The sequence below is a fragment of the Galeopterus variegatus genome, unplaced genomic scaffold, assembly GCF_000696425.1.
Source record: "Galeopterus variegatus unplaced genomic scaffold, G_variegatus-3.0.2 Scaffold262, whole genome shotgun sequence".
NCBI classification, from domain to species: domain Eukaryota; kingdom Metazoa; phylum Chordata; class Mammalia; order Dermoptera; family Cynocephalidae; genus Galeopterus; species Galeopterus variegatus.
In genome coordinates this window covers 434,988-452,121 of record NW_007726373.1, presented here as the reverse complement: position 1 = coordinate 452,121, position 17,134 = coordinate 434,988, and the positions used below count along the sequence as shown (strand labels likewise).

The 17,134-nt window shown below is 45.5% G+C and overlaps 1 long non-coding RNA gene across 1 annotated transcript; it reads left to right on the top strand.

Annotated features, from left to right (window-relative positions):
- Positions 1-7,698: 7,698 nt before the first annotated feature.
- LOC103585658 lies at positions 7,699-16,482 on the top strand. Its single transcript, XR_550092.1, has 3 exons — positions 7,699-7,786; positions 9,734-9,875; positions 16,322-16,482. It is a non-coding gene; the product is annotated as an uncharacterized LOC103585658 (long non-coding RNA).
- Positions 16,483-17,134: the final 652 nt, after the last annotated feature.

Here is a 17,134-nt window from a genome sequence, read left to right as displayed (position 1 = left end):
CAACAATACAGATTTTGAGGGAGAAGAGAGAAGATTTTCCTTTCTGAGGGAAGGGCTCGGGTTGGCTTGGCTTGATCACATGTCCCTCTCAAGACCAATCTCTGTGGCCAAGTGAATGGGCACTTAAATGGGCCAGAACCAGGTCATGAGCCCTCTCTGTGGCAATGGGCATGAGTTAATAGGATTGGCAGCACCTCCAAGGACACACAGTTGGAAAAGGGAAGTGGCAAGTCCCCAAAGGAGGAGGGAGCAGGGTGTGCTGGGAACACAAAGCCGAGAGAAACCCAGGCCACCCAGTTTCCTCTGTTGGACTCTGTGAGCCTTGAGCACAAGGTCTGTGGTTCTTATTCTAGTGTCAGGCACAGTACCCGTGGGAGCCAGTGGATCCTCAGCACAGCTCAGGTCCCCCGCTCCAGCCTGGTACCCCCATTTAGACATCTGCATGGTACCCTTCACTTTTACTTCATAGCAGTTATCTCGATTGTAATTAGACATTTATTTATTTGTGTAAGTGTCTCCTACTGTCTTTCCCTCTCTAGATTATAAGTCCCATAGAGACAGAGACCATGGCTGTCTTATTCTTTGCTGTATCTCCTGTGCCTAGCACAATGCTTGGCACATGATAGGCATTCACTAAATGTTGGGTGAATGAATGAACAATACAGGAATATATGTGAGAGCCCTGGCACAGAGGTAGGCAGAGGGGAGGGGAGAACAAGTGACATTGTCCATACTCCCCCCACTCAAGGCTCCACTCAGCCCCACCACTTCCCGATCAGCCTGGCAGCACTTTATGATCAGCCTGGCAGCAATGGCAGTGGTGCCCATGAGCTGGCGATGGGCTGACCTGGGCTGCGAGGCAACCCAGAGGCCACATCAGGCTCCTGATTGTGAGAAAGATGCATGAGATCACCTGCAGGGATAGGATTCATCATAAGGATTCACGGAAATCCCAAAGAGCATGGGAAAGCAGCTCAGATGAAATTCTGACACATGCTACAACATGGCTGAACCTTAAAAACATTATGCTTCCTGAAATAAGCCAGACACAGAAGGGCGAATCCTGTATGATTCCACTTAGATGAGGCACCTAGAATAGTCAAATTCATAGAGACAGAAAGTAGAATGGGTGGTTCCCAGGGGACAGGGGAAGGAAGGAATGGGGAGTTAATGTCTTATAGGCACACAGTTTCAGTTTGGGAAGATGAAAAAGTTCTGGAGATGGATGGTGGTGATGGTTGCACAACAGTGTGAATGTACTTAGTGCCACTGAACTATACACTTAAAAAATGGCTAAAATGGTAACAATTTGAAAATGTTTCACAGTTTAAAAAAAAAACAACTATCAAATACAGTCATTCAGCTCAGGAGCTTTTAGTAAGATTTCAAAAACCTAATATAATTTATATTCTTATAAATTGCAGTTGTGTTGTATGTTCAGTTAAATATGTTTTCTTAACAAAACATGAAGAAACGGGCCGGCCCGGTGGCGCACTGGATGGTGCCCCGCTTGGGAAGCGCGGCGGCGCTCCCGATCGAGGGTTCGGATCCCACATACAGACCGGTTCCCGCTCACTGGCTGAGCGAGGCGCGGGAGCGACACCGAGGGTTGTGGTCCCGTTGCTGGTCCCCGGTCCGGTACGGGGGCAACACTGAGGGTTGCGATCCGTTGCCGGACACGGAAAAAAGACAAAAGAAAAAAAAAAAAAAAAAAAAACATGAAGAAACTAAAAACACCACCACCATCACCACTCTGGGCCCCAGAGATTCCAAGACATCAGGCCACATGGAGATCTGGGGCAGCAGTGTCACATCTTTGGAGGACCAGATCAAGGTAAGTCACCTGCCTTCCCTGTGGGCACCTGGCCCTGTGCTTTCCAAGAGAGAATATGATTTTTTTTTCCTGCATCAAGTATTAGGAATTCATACTGGAAACCAAATCACCTCAGACCATAAGTACGGGCCTGAGGTACCTGTGACCAGGGGAGCAGAGCTTGGCTTCACTTGCCAGAAATTGTAAGAGTTGCACAAACTGCTTAAGGTCTATTTTCCCGAAAAGGGGGCTGTGTGATTTTTGACATGGATGCCAAGACAACTGGTGGAGAAAAGAAATGATGCTGGGAAAACTGGATATCCACCTGCAAAAAAAATTAAGTTGGACCCCTACCTCATATCATATACAAAAATTAACTCAAAATGGATCATAGACCTAAATGTAAGAACTAAAACTATAAAACTCTTAGAAGAAAATATAGAGATAAACCTTGGGTTAGGCATAGCCTTCTCAGATATGACACCAAAGGCACAAGCAATAGCGAAATTAGATTTATTAAAAATTTAAAACCTTTATGATTCAAAGGACACCCTCAAGAGAGTGAAAAGACAACCCACAGAATGGGAGAAAATATGTGCAATCCATATATTTGAGAAAGGACTTGTGTCCAGAATATGTAAAGAACCCTTACAACTCAATAACGAAAAGACAATTTTATTTATTTACTTACTTATTTACTTTTACTTACTTACTTTTAGTTAATTAATTATTTATTTATTCATTCATTCATTTATTCATTTATGGCAGATGGCCAAATAATTTAATTTAAAAATGAGCAAAGGATCTGAATAGACATTTCTCCAATGAAGACATACAAATGGTCAATAAGCACATGAAAAGATGCTCAACATCATTAGCCACTGTGGAAATGCAAGTCAAACCACAATAAGGAATAATAAGAAATGTAATCTATGCCACTGAATTGTACACTTAGGAATAAAGTGATAAATATTTTATGCATTTGTACCATAAATTTAAAAAAGCAACAAGATACTACTTCATACCCACTAGGATAACTATAACCAAATGACAGATAATAAGTATTGACAAGGACGTGGAGAAATTGGAATCTTCATACATTGTTGGTGGAATTGTAAAACGGCACAGCCACTTTGGAAAACAGTTTGGCAGTTCCTCAAAATGTTAAACATAGAGGTACCACGTGATGCAGCAATTCTACTCCTAGGTATATAACCAAGAGAAATGGAAACATGTGCCCATACAAAAACTCGTAATGTTCGTAACAGCATTATTCATAATAGACAGAAGGTGAAAACAACCCAAATGCCCATCTATTGAGCGGATTTTTAAAATGGCACATCCGTACAACAGAGTATTATTCATCCATAAAAAAGAATAAAGTACTGAAATATGCTACAGCATGGATGATCTTGACGTCATTATATTAAGTCAAGGAAGCCAGCCACAAAGTCCACATGTTATGATTCTATCTAATGAAATGTCCAGAATAGGCAAATCTATAGACATAAGAAGTTAATTAGTGGTTGCCTAGAGCTAGGAGGAAAGGAGGGGTGGGTGAAAGGGAGTGACTACTAACGTGTAGAAGTTCTTTTACAAGATGATGAAAATGTTCTAAAATTTATTGTGGTAATGGTTGTTTCACTCTGTGAATACATTAAAAACCATTGAATTGTACACTTTAGTTTGCTTGGTTTTGGTGACTGGCTGGGATTGAATCCTGGACCTTGGTGTTATCAGCACCACACTCTAACCAACTGAGCTAACCAGCCAGCCATGAATTGTACACCTTAAAAGGATGCATGTTACGGTATGTGAATTATATCTCAACAAATCTGTATTTAAGAGGGGGGGGGTGTGGACAGACGAAACGCTTAAAAATGCAGTCTCCTCTCCAGTCCTCTAGGGAAAATGGCCAACTCTGAACATTCGTCTCCTACCCTTGTCTCCCATTTTGCCTTGACTCCGGGGAACCTCATCCAGCTACATGTTGTCAACCATTTGGAGGATCTTGGAGCTGCCAACTGGGAACCACTTTGAACATTTTTTGCTGAAAGGAGCTTCCTGGGAACACTCCCAGCCTCTGAATGCAGCATGAAGTTGGGTTTCAACTGGTTCTGCTGACATCAGAGTCAGTAACTTGGATGAATCCACACCTTGGCTCTGCAGCTGACATGTTGTGTCATCCAGTAAGTCCCTGTCCTGCTCGGTGCCAAACAGTAACTGGAGTAGAATGAGACTGCCTTGGGATTCTGCTTGCTGTGGGTTTGTGTTTTTTTTAAGGCAAGATTATAGCAACTAACATTTGTACAGCCTTTTTACATATGTGCTTTATCCCATCTGACTCCATGTGACAGATATGATCCCTAGTGACAGATGTGGGGACAGAAGAGCAGAGAGTTGGGTGACTTTCCCAGAGCCATCCAGCTGGCACAGTGGAGCTGGGCCTCAAGCCCAGACCTGCTGCATTTCTGACTCCAGATTCTGCATTCATTCCTCTCCACGGGGCTTCCCTGTGATGAGACTTTCTTCCTACTTCCAAAATGCTGATGCCCAGGAAATTTAATTAACTTTAAGCTGGTCTCAACCCCTATGTTTTCAGCTCTTGGAAACAGCCCCTCTATGGCCATCCCTCTTTGGCCATTTGCCCGCTGGTGGTGAAATTTGCCCACTGGTGGTGGTCCCCTCCCCACTTAAGTTCTGCAGCATCTGGTTCTGAGTTCACTCAACAGAACAGGGCTGGGCTGGCTTGCCTTGTGACACTGAGTAAATGTTTGCAGAAAGGACTGAGGCAGGGCAGAATGAGAACCTAGTTCCTTTTAGAACTAATTTTTTAGTATGGCACAGTAAGGATCCTGCATGATCTGGCCTTCGCCCACCTGTCAGGCCTCTTCTGCCACCTTCTCCTATTTCTGCCCTATGCCCAGTGTCATACTTGAATATCTTAGCATTGCCAGAAAGAGCTGCATGCTCCTATAATTTGTGCACACGACGACCCCTCGTCAGCTGTTCTTCAAGATGCTGCGGAATGCCTATCTCCTTCACGAGCTCCCCCTACCTGTGTTCTGCTCCCTACCCTGTCCTGCACCTAGCATGGCACATACTGCGGCAGATGCGTTTCTGCCTCCCAGGTTGCTTTACCTGGTTGGTCATCCATCCTCCAGCTGCTGTGAGTGTTGGGTCTAATGGCTCACAGCTGCCCCCAGCTATTCCCTATGTGTAGAACTGACTTTGGCTGACAGGAGCCTCCTTGCTAGAAAGGTTACCACCAACCCCTCCCCATCAGCCTGCATCCAAAGCTTGAAAGGAGGTAGGATAGGCCAGTCCCTTTGCTTGCAGAGGAACTCCTCTGTGGTGCAGCCCTGCTCCACGCCCCCCACCCACCCCTCTGGACGAGGCCAAGGCTACACTTGATCTGACACCTGGCTCAGCAATTTCTCCTTCACCCACCTGCTTCACTTCCTCTCCTACAAGTATCTTCCGTCCATAAACCTCAGTACCCATATCCCTGCCTCCGCTAAGGCACTAGCACATTCCACGGCTGTTTCCCAGACTAGACTCGGTCCTATTTATTTTTGTGTCCACACTTTCTAGTTGGGAGCCTGGCACAGGGCAGGTGCTCCACGATGAATTCGGTCCAGCTCGAGTGGTTCTGCACGGCCCGCCTTTCCTTTCTGTCGCTATGTCCTCCGTTTCCTCTCCTGTCCTCTGAGATCCCCTCCTAACCGTGCCTCCTCTGTTCTCCCCCTACCCACTACGCGACAAAGAGATGAGTTCGACAAGTCCCGAGGGATCATGCAGGCTGGGGTGGGGAGGGCAGGAGGTGGAGCTGACCAACCCCCCAAGGCCCCCTGTCCTGCTCCTGGAAACTTCGGTTTGAAAGACGCGGAAGGGCAGAGCTGGCTCAGGGCCTGAAGGGAAGGGCCGGGGTGGCCGCAGGGCGGAGCTCACGATGGGGAGGGGCGTGGGGCGGTGGCAGCCGGGAGTGCCGCCCGGGTCTCGGCGGCCTGGGCGGGCGGCCGTGTCTCTCGCCCCACCCCCTCGGGGCGCATGCGCACGTCACAGCGTCCTTTTTCTCTTTCCAATTTTCTCCTGACTTCACAGGCCTGTAGAAACAGCCTATCATGAGTTATCTGTACAAACTGTACACCAAAAAAGTGAATCTTGTATGATGGCGAGGCTGCGCAGGTTGACTGGCCGGCGAGGCGGTGCGCTCCGCCCTCACCTCGCCGCGCTCCCCGCAGCCCGCCCAGGAGGCGCGTCCGCCGCTCCTGCCGCCCCGCACCCGCCCCTGGGCGGCGGGCAAGGCACGGGGGAGGACGGTCGTGAAGTACCGGGTGTGGCCACGCTGATTGGCCCAGGGCTGGGCGTGTGATTGTCAGAGCCAATGAGAGGCATCGAGACTCAGGCTAAACATTCTGGAGCGAAGATACTCGTTCTTTTGTGCTGGACTGAAAACCCCGGCGGGACGGGCCGGGCCGGAGCGGCTGGTGCTCGCTCGCTACGGTGGGGAACCTGAGCCTGAAGCCAACCTGCAGAACAGAGAGAAATGGTGGGAGACAGTCCTACATCCAGCCATCCCCGAAGCTGGGATAATCCCTGTACAGTACAGACGTGCAGGCTTCCGTGGCTCAGCGTGCTGCTTTTGCTTGTCACTCAGTTTTCTGTCACTTGCGGTTGAAAGACAATCCCAGTCAATACCAGTGTTTACTACCACATTTAACTAATTCTAAAGCATAGTTTTGTTTTGTTTTTCATTTTAACATCTCTGAGATTAGGAGTGCATCTTACAATTAATGGCAACATCCTGTAGAGCCATCATTGTGAATTTGAGACACTGAGAATATTCGGGGATTGTCTTCAGCTGAGTTAGGGGTACTGTTGGCACTGCATGTACTGGATTTAGTGCTATGTAAAATGTCTTCAGAAGATTATATTGTGATTCAGCACTTGGATAAAAAGTGTTTATGTAGAGACAAAGGCAGGGTTACTGAGCAAAAGGGAGTGAAGTTACTGTTAGCGAAATGACTTTTCTCTGTAGGAATGACTGCCCTTGTCTTACAAAGCAACAAGAAGTGCTTTATAAAATCTAAGATAGGAAGTTACCCACAAGTAGAAGTTGTGTTACATTTTGTTCCTGAGATAGTGATAAAAAAAATGGCGTGTGTATCATACACCACACAATGCAACTGAAGGCTGAAGAGATTGTGGAATCTCAGAAGAGATGAGAGGAATTTTAAAGCGAGGGGACTGTTAAGACACTGTGCGCTGTCTTAGCGCAGTTGCTGGCATATTTTCTTTGTGGTGCATCTATAACCACTGGAACATATTATCATTCCCATTTTGCGAAAACGCTGTTAAAGTCTCTTGCTTAAGGTAATAGTCTGAGTCTGAACACCATGGACCTAACCATTGCATCCCACTTGTCACCCACCCTGGGTTCCTGTCACCTCTCCCCAGGGTGACAGAGACGCAAAGGATTACTCAAAGCCCATTTCTTCTGAGCAGCGAGAGGCCTGAAAATGTTTACCCCCAGAAATAATTCTTTCAAGAGAAGAAATATCCCGGGAATAGCCTTGAATCCAGTTCTCTCTCCGTTTTTATTCTCCAAGGAAGAAAGTTACAGAAAAGGAACATAGCTGGTTACAAAAAGAACAATAAGATATTTGTCATGGCAACAATCATTAGGTTTAGCTGCACCAAGGGCATCTGCCCTTAGAGCCAGCAATTTTGCTGTGTTACAATTCTTTAATCTACAACAGAGACTTTAGCCCAGAGAAAGTTTTCTGTCTTTCCTGAGCTTAACATTTCTATGTGCAATTCTAAAAAATTAGACCCTGTGAAATACATTTGCTTTATTAATGTTGGTATCCTCCACAGGTTCCTACTGGTTAAGGGAAGCGGAGAACTGAGGACATCTGCCCATCCCTGCCCTGCTGTCTGAGCACTCTGGCCTAGACTGGCTGAGTGGAGGTAGGATCAAGTGGTTACAAAGACCTGGCCTTCAATGACATTTGCTCTCAAACTGTTTCAGTTCACTATCTTGGCCCTAAAGAGAGACCCTCTGCCCCCCACTAATTTTTGTCTACAGTTTGAGTAGCACCAGTAGGTTTTGCTTTGGACTGTAGCTTTTTTTCTCCATTTTAAAATGTCTTTGCATAAAATGGTATTTCAGTAGAGATTATATAGTCATTTCTTCATACACAAGGCAACAATAACATTCCTACTAGAGCTGTCTTTCTATTAAAGCTAGTAGAAAAACAATAGATGCTGTTTGCCAAGAGGTAGCATGGATGGTGGTTTAACATGCAGTCTTTGGAGTCAGACTGCTTGGGCCCAAAGCCTGGTTCTGCCACTTACTAGTTATATGACCCTAGGAAAGTTGCTTAAACTCTCTGTTTCATCTGTAAAAATAGATAACAGTGAATAATAGGACTTCATAGAGATGTTGTGAGGCTCACAACATATTATATGAGATAATATAATCAAAGTTCTAGACACACCAACTTATTTAACCTTATACAGCACTGACCATGTACCAGGTACTCCTATTTTCATAGAACAATCCAGGGGACGGTTCTGAGAGCTAGATATGTCAATATTTGTCAAGTAAAGAACCACCTAGGCAGTAATTCCCCACTCTCTTCTTAGCTCTTTTATGCTTTTAAAAAGATGCTTTGTATATTTTGTTCAGCTTTTTAAGTTGTCTTTAGTGAGCATGTTGGTATGATTTTTCTAGTCCACCATGACCAGAAATATATTATTAGCTGCTTTGCCCCAAATAAAATGCAAATTCCATGAGAGATTTTTGTCTTAGCTCATTGACAAACCCCAGGTACCTACACCAGTGCTTGGCACATAATAGGTGTTCAATAAATACTTATTGAATGAGCAAAGAAAGGAACACAACAAAGTTGATTGGCTCATGGAGGGTGGGGCCTGTGACTGGTGGAGATTAGCCCTCACTCAGCCCACAGAGAGCTAGACGGCCACAGCTAAGCAGCACATTGTAGCTAGGAGACTGGACTATGGCACTACATGGTCTGGGTTTCCATCACAGCTCTACCATTTACTGCCTCTGTGCCTCACTTTCCACCAACTCACGTGAGGACTAATGAGTTAACATGTCAGTAAAGTAAAGGGGTCAGAATGGTGGCCTGCATGTAGCATGTGCTATGCACACATTTGCCTTTAGCAGGATGAGGGATAGCAGATGTCACAGCAGCTTTGGCCCTGAGAATTTCTTATTTCCTTTCCTACTGCATACTTGGTCACAAAATGTTTTCTCTGAATCAGGGAGGGGCAAATGGAGTACCTCATTCACTCACCTATTAAGTGTTGACTATGTGCTGGACACCATGGCAGGCACTGGGGAGACATATGCAAAAGACTGACAATAGCTGGGCCCTTGCTAGGGGCTGAGAATTCTGCTCTGCATTTTATCTTATCCCAGTTTATTCCCTGTAAAGCAGCCTACCTAGAAGATTCTGGAACTGCTCCCTTCCCATCTTCCTTATAGGAGCTGATCTCAAAGCTTTTATGGGTATGGGACTGAGCTTTGGGTTCCTAATTTTTATTTTTTGCAGGTCTAAAAGGCTGTTTGGGGTCAGGAACGGTGGAGCAAGGGAACTTATACTAACTCCTTGGGAGAGAGACACTTTGCAAATTTTGAGGATTATAAGAGAGTATTTTTCTGCTTCCTTATGGGTTTAGACAACACTCTTGAAGAATTAAGGTTTGATCTTGGGAGGAATGTCTGTATGTCTATGGTTGCTCCAGAAGTTTCTTAGACAAAGTGCACCTGAAACTCACACACAGGTAAACCAAAAGCTAAGGGGAGACTTGGCTTGAAGGGTCCCTGCCTCCTCTGGCCATACTTAGGTCCCACAAGTCCCCTTTTCTCCCTGGACTATTTTGCAGGGTGCCAACTACAAATGCCCATTATCACTGCTTCAGTCAGTGAACAAATACTGAGCACCTACTATGTGCCAACTCACACTTGGAGAAGTGAGATGCTGGAGGGACAGGGCAAGAATCCCTCAAGAGTGGGGTTTCCTGAAAGGTGAGTGGGGATTTGCTTCAAGGCAGTTGGAACGGGGAGTCAGATCAGGAGTGGAGGCGCAACCAGTGAGAGCCCTCTTGGGAAGATTCTATTACTTAGGTGCTTTTTCTTGGGACTCTGGAACAAAGCCACCCAACCCAGGGGTCAGCTGGGGTCTCTCTGCGCTCAAGAGGTTGAGGTAAACATTCAGGAGACAAGGTTAGCCCCTTGCCCTGGCTCCACAAAGCAACCATTCCTCTGGTTTTTCATGAACATGGTCATATCACTGGAGATTCAAGGAGGGGCCACATCCCAAGACCCTTGCTCTTCCCACCCCCCACCGTGTTCCAGAGTAATCAGAAAATCTTTTCTCTCAGTCACTTAGGAGAATTCTAGCAGTCCTCAGGCCTCCTGGGGGCTCAACTTCTCTCCCACGTGGGCTTATCAAGGGATTTGTTTTCTGAACAAATAAACAGTGCTTCCCCTGAAAGGAATTCCAGCAAGTATGATTTTCTCCATCTCATTACCATCGGGGCTAGGCCACAGCTTCAAGTTCTCTGTAATCACTCCAACCCTTCTGTGAAGTGTGGGACACACCATGGTGTGTGGAAATAGAGACCCCAGGTAAAAAAGGAAGCAAGAACCTTTGGCCTGGGGCCTGTGGAAGGAGCACACTTTTATTATTACTGTTATTATTATTGTTATTATTTTATTAGTATATTCATTATTACAAATTGTACTTTTTTTTGTTCAAATTGTACTTGTTTTTTATGCCCCTTATCCAATCTCTTCCTATCCCACTCCCCTTCCCTGCTTTAATAACCATAGATTTGTTCTCTCCTCCTGACAGGTTAACCTGCTCTTCTGTTGGTTTGCTGCCTAGATGATCTGTCCAGTACTGAGACAGGTGTGATCAGGTCCCCCACTATTATCGTAAATCAGATGCTTCTTCTATTACTCTGGAGTGTGCTTTGTGGAGAGAGAGGACCTATTCTTTTTATTTATTTATTTATTTTTGGTCTCTCCTGGTACCTCTCCTTGTGTCAATGCAGTTGAGTGTCCAGCGTGCCATCTGCGTGGTGGCTGTGACTACTGCTTTAGTGACTAGCTGCTTTTGCGGCAGCCATGGCAACTGCGGTGGCTATGGTGGGCTACTTGCGTGGAAATGGTGTTTTTGATGTGCTTTTTACCTGGTTGCAGCTGGGTTTGGCTTCCCCTGGTTTCTGCCTCAGGACCCCATCAGGCCCCGGGGTGGCAGGGGCAGCGTGCCTGGTTGTGCCTGGGTTTGGGAAGCAGCACACCTTGAGAGGATGAGGCCAGGAGTCCAGGTACCAACCCACATCGAGGTGCAGGGTGCCCCTGACACAGCTGGGAGTGGGAGGTGACACACAGACAGTGAAGACCTGGGAGAGACCTGAGAACTTTCACTTTCTCACTGTATGTCAGAGAAAGCTGAGCCCGCAGCAGGGCAGGGGTGGGTGTTTATTAACAACACATTTGATGAGTCCTAATTTCCAGATGACAAGATTGGAACTCAGGGACACTTAATAAATTGCCCAAGTCCACTTGGTTAGCAAGGCAGAGCCAGGCTTCAAAACCAGGCCTGTCTCTCCACCAAGTTGCCCTGCCCTCTGTGCTGTGAGTTTCCTGTGAAGTCCGTGTTTTATTGCTGCAACTGTGAGGCACATTTTGTCAAACTGTCGGGAGCTGGGACCACTAGTGTGATATAATCATTTAGCTTGACTCTAATCGGCCTTTTTGCTGCTGCTGGTCTTTTCTGCACTCTGGCTTTCTAAGACTCGGGTGCAGTGGGGCGTTGAGTATCCCTGTCCATTCAGGCAAGAAAACATAATCACTCCAGAATGAGTGGGTAGGAAGGCAGCACAAACAGGCACATAAAAAATCACTTCAGAACACTGTTCCAGTCAGGCAGAACTTTGGTAGGGAGAGAAACAAGGATAACCTGTTCCTCCAACTCAGAGTACAGAGTCCACCTAATTGCTGAGTCCTTATCATCCCCCACTTTATGATTTGCCTCAAAATGCTGAGGACTTCAGGCATGGCTCCATCCAGGGGGTTCAATCATGTCATGAGGACCCCGCCCCTCTCTCTTCTCTACCTTCTGGTACTGTTTGTCATCATTGGACTTTATTCTCAAATCTTCTCTTGCCATCTGACAAGATGACTGCTGGCATCTCTGAACCTATGTTTGTCTTTACAGCTTTGGAATTTGGAGGAGAAAAGAGGGCACCTTTCTTGAATGACTCTGGCAAAAGTCCCAGGGAGCATCTGACTGGCCTGGTTTGGTTACATCCCTATCCCAGGGAGATGGAGTACTTTGGCCAGAATATGATTGTGTGGCCTTCTTGTGGGATGAGGGAAGGCTCAGACCCACTCAAATCACTTGGACTGAGAAGGATTCTAAGAAATAGGAGCCGGTTATTCCCTGGGAGCTTTACTGGGCTGACAAAGTACATTCACCTTACCTTATGTGTGCCACTTCCTGGTGACATGGACACTTTTGACTAATTGATCTGTTTCTTTTAGACTGCTTCTAGACAAATTCAAATGAGTTAAACAGTGAGAAAGTGTATTATGCCACATAACTGAAAACACAGCTTCCAGGGGTGCTACAATCAGCAGCTCAGTAACGTCATAGAAGTGCCAGGTTTTTTTCATCTCTCTCCTCTGCCTTTCTCATTGTGAGCTTCATTTTAAGTCTAGTTTTCCTCGTGGTCACAAGATAGCTGCAGCAGTTCTGGATGTCACATCCAAGTAACATCCTCTTAGGAGGAGGAAGAGCTTAGGAGCAAGAAAACCTTTCCCCAAAGCCCCCCAACAGACATCTGTTCTCTCTCATTGACCAGTATTGGGTAACTTCCCACTCATAAGTCAGCAATTGCCAGGAGGCCTGGCCTGTTACTGTGAACGGCTTAGAACAAACGTTTCAGGGGTAAAATGGAAGACTGGGCATCAGCCATGAAGGCTACCTCCTCTTCCTCCATGGAGGAAGAACCTGTAGATTCAGAGATTTAAAAGACACATTTTTTTTTTTTTGTCTTTTTTCATGACCGGCAACGGATCGCAACCCTCAGTGTTGCGCCCATATCGGACCGGGACCGGCTACGGGATCGCAACCCTCAGTGTTGCCCCCGCTCCTCGCTCAGCCAGTGAGCGGCCGGTCTGTATGTGGGATCCGAACCCTCGGCGGGAGCGCCGCCACGCTTCCCAAGCGGCGCACTGTAGCAGTGCGCCACCAGGCCGGCCCTAAAAGACACATTTGAAAAAATGGATGACATTTGAGCACTAAAACTATAAAGAAACGAAAGAGATTTTGATAAAAGGGAGGCTAGTGGTTACTTTTGGGGGTGGGGGAGACATGGAAGGGCTGCTGGGAAGGCTGGCAAAGCACTATTTCTTGACCTGGAAGCTTTCGTGGTGGTTTCGAGGATGTTTGCCTTGTAATAATTCATTTTTTTTCGTGACCGGCAACGGATCGCAACCCTCAGTGTTGCGCCCATATCGGACCGGGACCGGCTACGGGATCGCAACCCTCAGTGTTGCCCCCGCTCCTCGCTCAGCCAGTGAGCGGCCGGTCTGTATGTGGGATCCGAACCCTCGGCGGGAGCGCCGCCACGCTTCCCAAGCGGCGCACTGTAGCAGTGCGCCACCAGGCCGGCCCTAAAAGACACATTTGAAAAAATGGATGACATTTGAGCACTAAAACTATAAAGAAACGAAAGAGATTTTGATAAAAGGGAGGCTAGTGGTTACTTTTGGGGGTGGGGGAGACATGGAAGGGCTGCTGGGAAGGCTGGCAAAGCACTATTTCTTGACCTGGAAGCTTTCGTGGTGGTTTCGAGGATGTTTGCCTTGTAATAATTCATTGTGCTTAACATTTGTTTTATGTGGTTTCCCATATCTGTGTTTTATTTTATAATAAAAAAGTTATAAAAAAAGATGTAAGAACTACACATCTCCTCAGGTCACCTAGTTTACTTAAAATCCTTCAGTGGCTCCCCACTGCACACAAGATAAAGTCCAAGTTCTTAATCAAGGCTTAAAAGGCTCTGCCTGATCTGAGCCAGTCTGCTGTCATTTTGGGCCCCTATATGAGGAAGGAAGAAAATGTAGAAAACAAGGGCAGGGGCCCCATTTGTTCATTTGAATGAACAAATAAATAAAGCTTTTGGAGCAAAACATAGAAGAACATCTTTGTGACCTTGCACTAGGCAAAGCTTTCACAAACAAGAAACAAAAAGTGCTAATCATAAATGGAAAAAAAGTATTAAAACAACTATATTAAAACTAAGAGCCCCTATTCATTGAGAGATACCATTAAGACAGTAATTAAGGGAGTAAAAAGACAGAATGTGATAATATATCCTCAATACATTTATCTGATAAAGGTCTCAAATTCAGAATTAAAAAAAAAAAACTCAATAAGGAAAAGATAGACAACCCAACAGAAAAATGGGTAAAAGACTTGAACAGACACTTCACAAAAGAAGCTGAAAAGATTCTTAATGTCATCACTCACCGCGGAAATGCAAATTAAACTGTAATATGACACCACTCCACTACCACTTGACTGAATAAAATAAAAGGGACCAAAAATACCAAGTCTAGATAAGGATGTGAAGCCACAAGAACTCTCACTGGAGTGAATTTACACTAGTGTAAGTTGGTACGACTACTTTAGAAAGCTGATGGGCAGTAGATACTAAAACTGAAAATATGCCTTCCCTGTGACTCAGCAATTCCGTTTCCAGCAGGAATGCATGCATATATGTTAACCGAAGACATGCATAAGAATATTCATACCAGCACTATTAGTCATACCACACTGAAGACAACCCAAATACACATCAGCAGAACGGGTAAATTCATTGTAGCATATTCACACAACGCACTGAGAATGAACGAACTACAATCACACACAAAAATATGGCTGAAACTCACAAACAAAATTTTGAGCAAAATAGGCCAAACTCGAAATACTTTAGACTGGATCACTCCATTTATATAAAGAACAATAGTAGGCAAACTAATCTGTGTGGTCAAACATTAAGATGGAGCTACCCGGGGGTGGTAGTGACTGGAAGGGGACATGAAAGGGACTTCTGGGGTCCTGGTATGTTCTCTTTCTTTATGTGGGTGTTGGTTAAAAACATATGTCCCATTTTGTGAAAATTCTTCGAGCTGTACAGTTATGATACATGCACTTTTCTAGAACCAATCTTTTTTGTGTGTGTATGGCTAGAGGAGGATCTGAACCCTCAATGTTGATATTATAACACTGCGCTCTAACCAACTGAGTAACAGCCTGATAAATGCACTTTTCTAAACACGTCTGAAGTATATATACTTCAATAAAAGTAAACAGAACCAGAAATGAATATATTGTGAGGTTAAATTCAAAAATGTGCCTAAGCAAGAGCCTTAAAAAAATTTCTTGCTTGGGCCAGCCCGGTGGCACACTGCTACAGTGCGCCACTTGGGAGCACGGCGGCGCTCCCGCCGAGGGTTCGGATCCCACATACAGGCTGGTTCCCGCTCACTGGCTGAGCGAGGTGCGGGCGCAACACCGAGGGTTGCGATCCCGTTGCCGGTCCCGGTCCAGTACGGGCGCGACACTGAGGGTTGCGATCCGTTGCCAGTCACGAAAAAAGACAAAAAGGAAAAAGAAATTTCTTGCTTGCTGCAGCCCTTCTGGCTGCTCCTGGCAGGGGTATGTTCTCTCTTCTGTGAAGCTTCTTTGGTGGAAAAGCTATAAAGTACTACTTCTATTTTCTTATAGTGTTTCTTATAGTGCGATTGTAAGGTGCCCCTTCAGGAGTCCTCAATCAGAGCATTCTGGATAGGGCTGGCTACCTTGGCCCTTTTGTCACTGCTCTGTGGGTTAGGATTAGGGTGGGCAAGTGAGGACGGGTGGGGCAAGTGCAGATCAGATCCTGCCTGTTTGGTATTTATCATTTTTATATTCAGTTCACCATGGCTTTTGGGGGCATTAATATTGATTTTTTGAACTATTGCATTGAAATATTATTTATCTTGATTACTGAGTTTTTTGGCATCCACTTAAATTTTGTGTCGAATTCTCCTCACCCTAGACTATGACATTCTGGCCAACTTTTGTTTGGAAAAAAAAAAAAAAGAATCTTTGCTAGTTTTTATTTTCATAACATAATCTTTTTTTTTTTTCCTTTTTGTCTTTTTTCATGACCGGTAACGGGATCGCAACCCTTGGTGTCGCGCCCGCACTGTGCTCAACCAGTGAGCGGATGGTCTCTACATGGGATCTGAAACCTTGGCGGGAGCGCCACTGCGCTCCCAAGCGCCGCACTCTACCGAGTGCGCCACCGGGCCGGCCCTATAACATAATCTTTACATCCCGCAAGCAATGAGAACTTACAGTTCAGTTTCACCTCTTGCTCTTTACCATTGTTTCCTCTTCTCTAATCTAGGGGGTAAAAAAGGAATTATGGCCCTTTACCACGTGGCGGCGCCAAAGAACAGCTTATAGAGCCGAATTCCTCAGTAAAGATGTTCTCCAGGAAAGACATTCCCAGCCTGGACTCCTTTTCTCTCTGGGAAACAAACACACAAATAAACATCCATTTTGTGATTCTCTGCTTCTCTGACTCTCTAAATTTCCCTCCAGTCTCAAGTAGACCCCGAAAACTTCAGTCAAATTCAATACAAGAGTATGTTTGGATTCTGTCCCAAAAGTACCCGAAGAAGACATTTATATTGACTGCATTGATCAAAAAGCCAAAATAAAATCCTATGGGGCTTTGAGATGATCAGATTTGTGTTTAAACCCTAGCTCGTGTGATGCAGGCAAGGTATCTTGGCAGGGTGACCAACTTTCTCAGTTTCCCTGGGGGAAAAATCCCGCCTCTCACTCCCTCTGTCCCTGCAAACTGGGACGGTTGGTCGCTCCACTTGTCTGATCCCCCGTTTTTCTCATCTTTGAAATGGAGATAATGCTAGTACGTACCATAAAGTGTTGTTGGGCGAACTGAATGAAATGCTGATGTACACAGTAGGTGCTAATTAAAAACTAGCTTAGTTTTGTTATCAAGTAATACTATAGATGATTGATTGCAGGTCAGGTATAGGCCAAGTTCCAACAAAACCATTTAAACAGGGCCCTAGCGTTTTTATCACCCTGCTCAGGCGCTCAATTCATTCCAAAAATATTTGCTGAGTGCTTACTATGTCTCAAGAAATTGTTAGTAGTTTAGAGGTTACGGGTATATTTTTAAAAATGATTG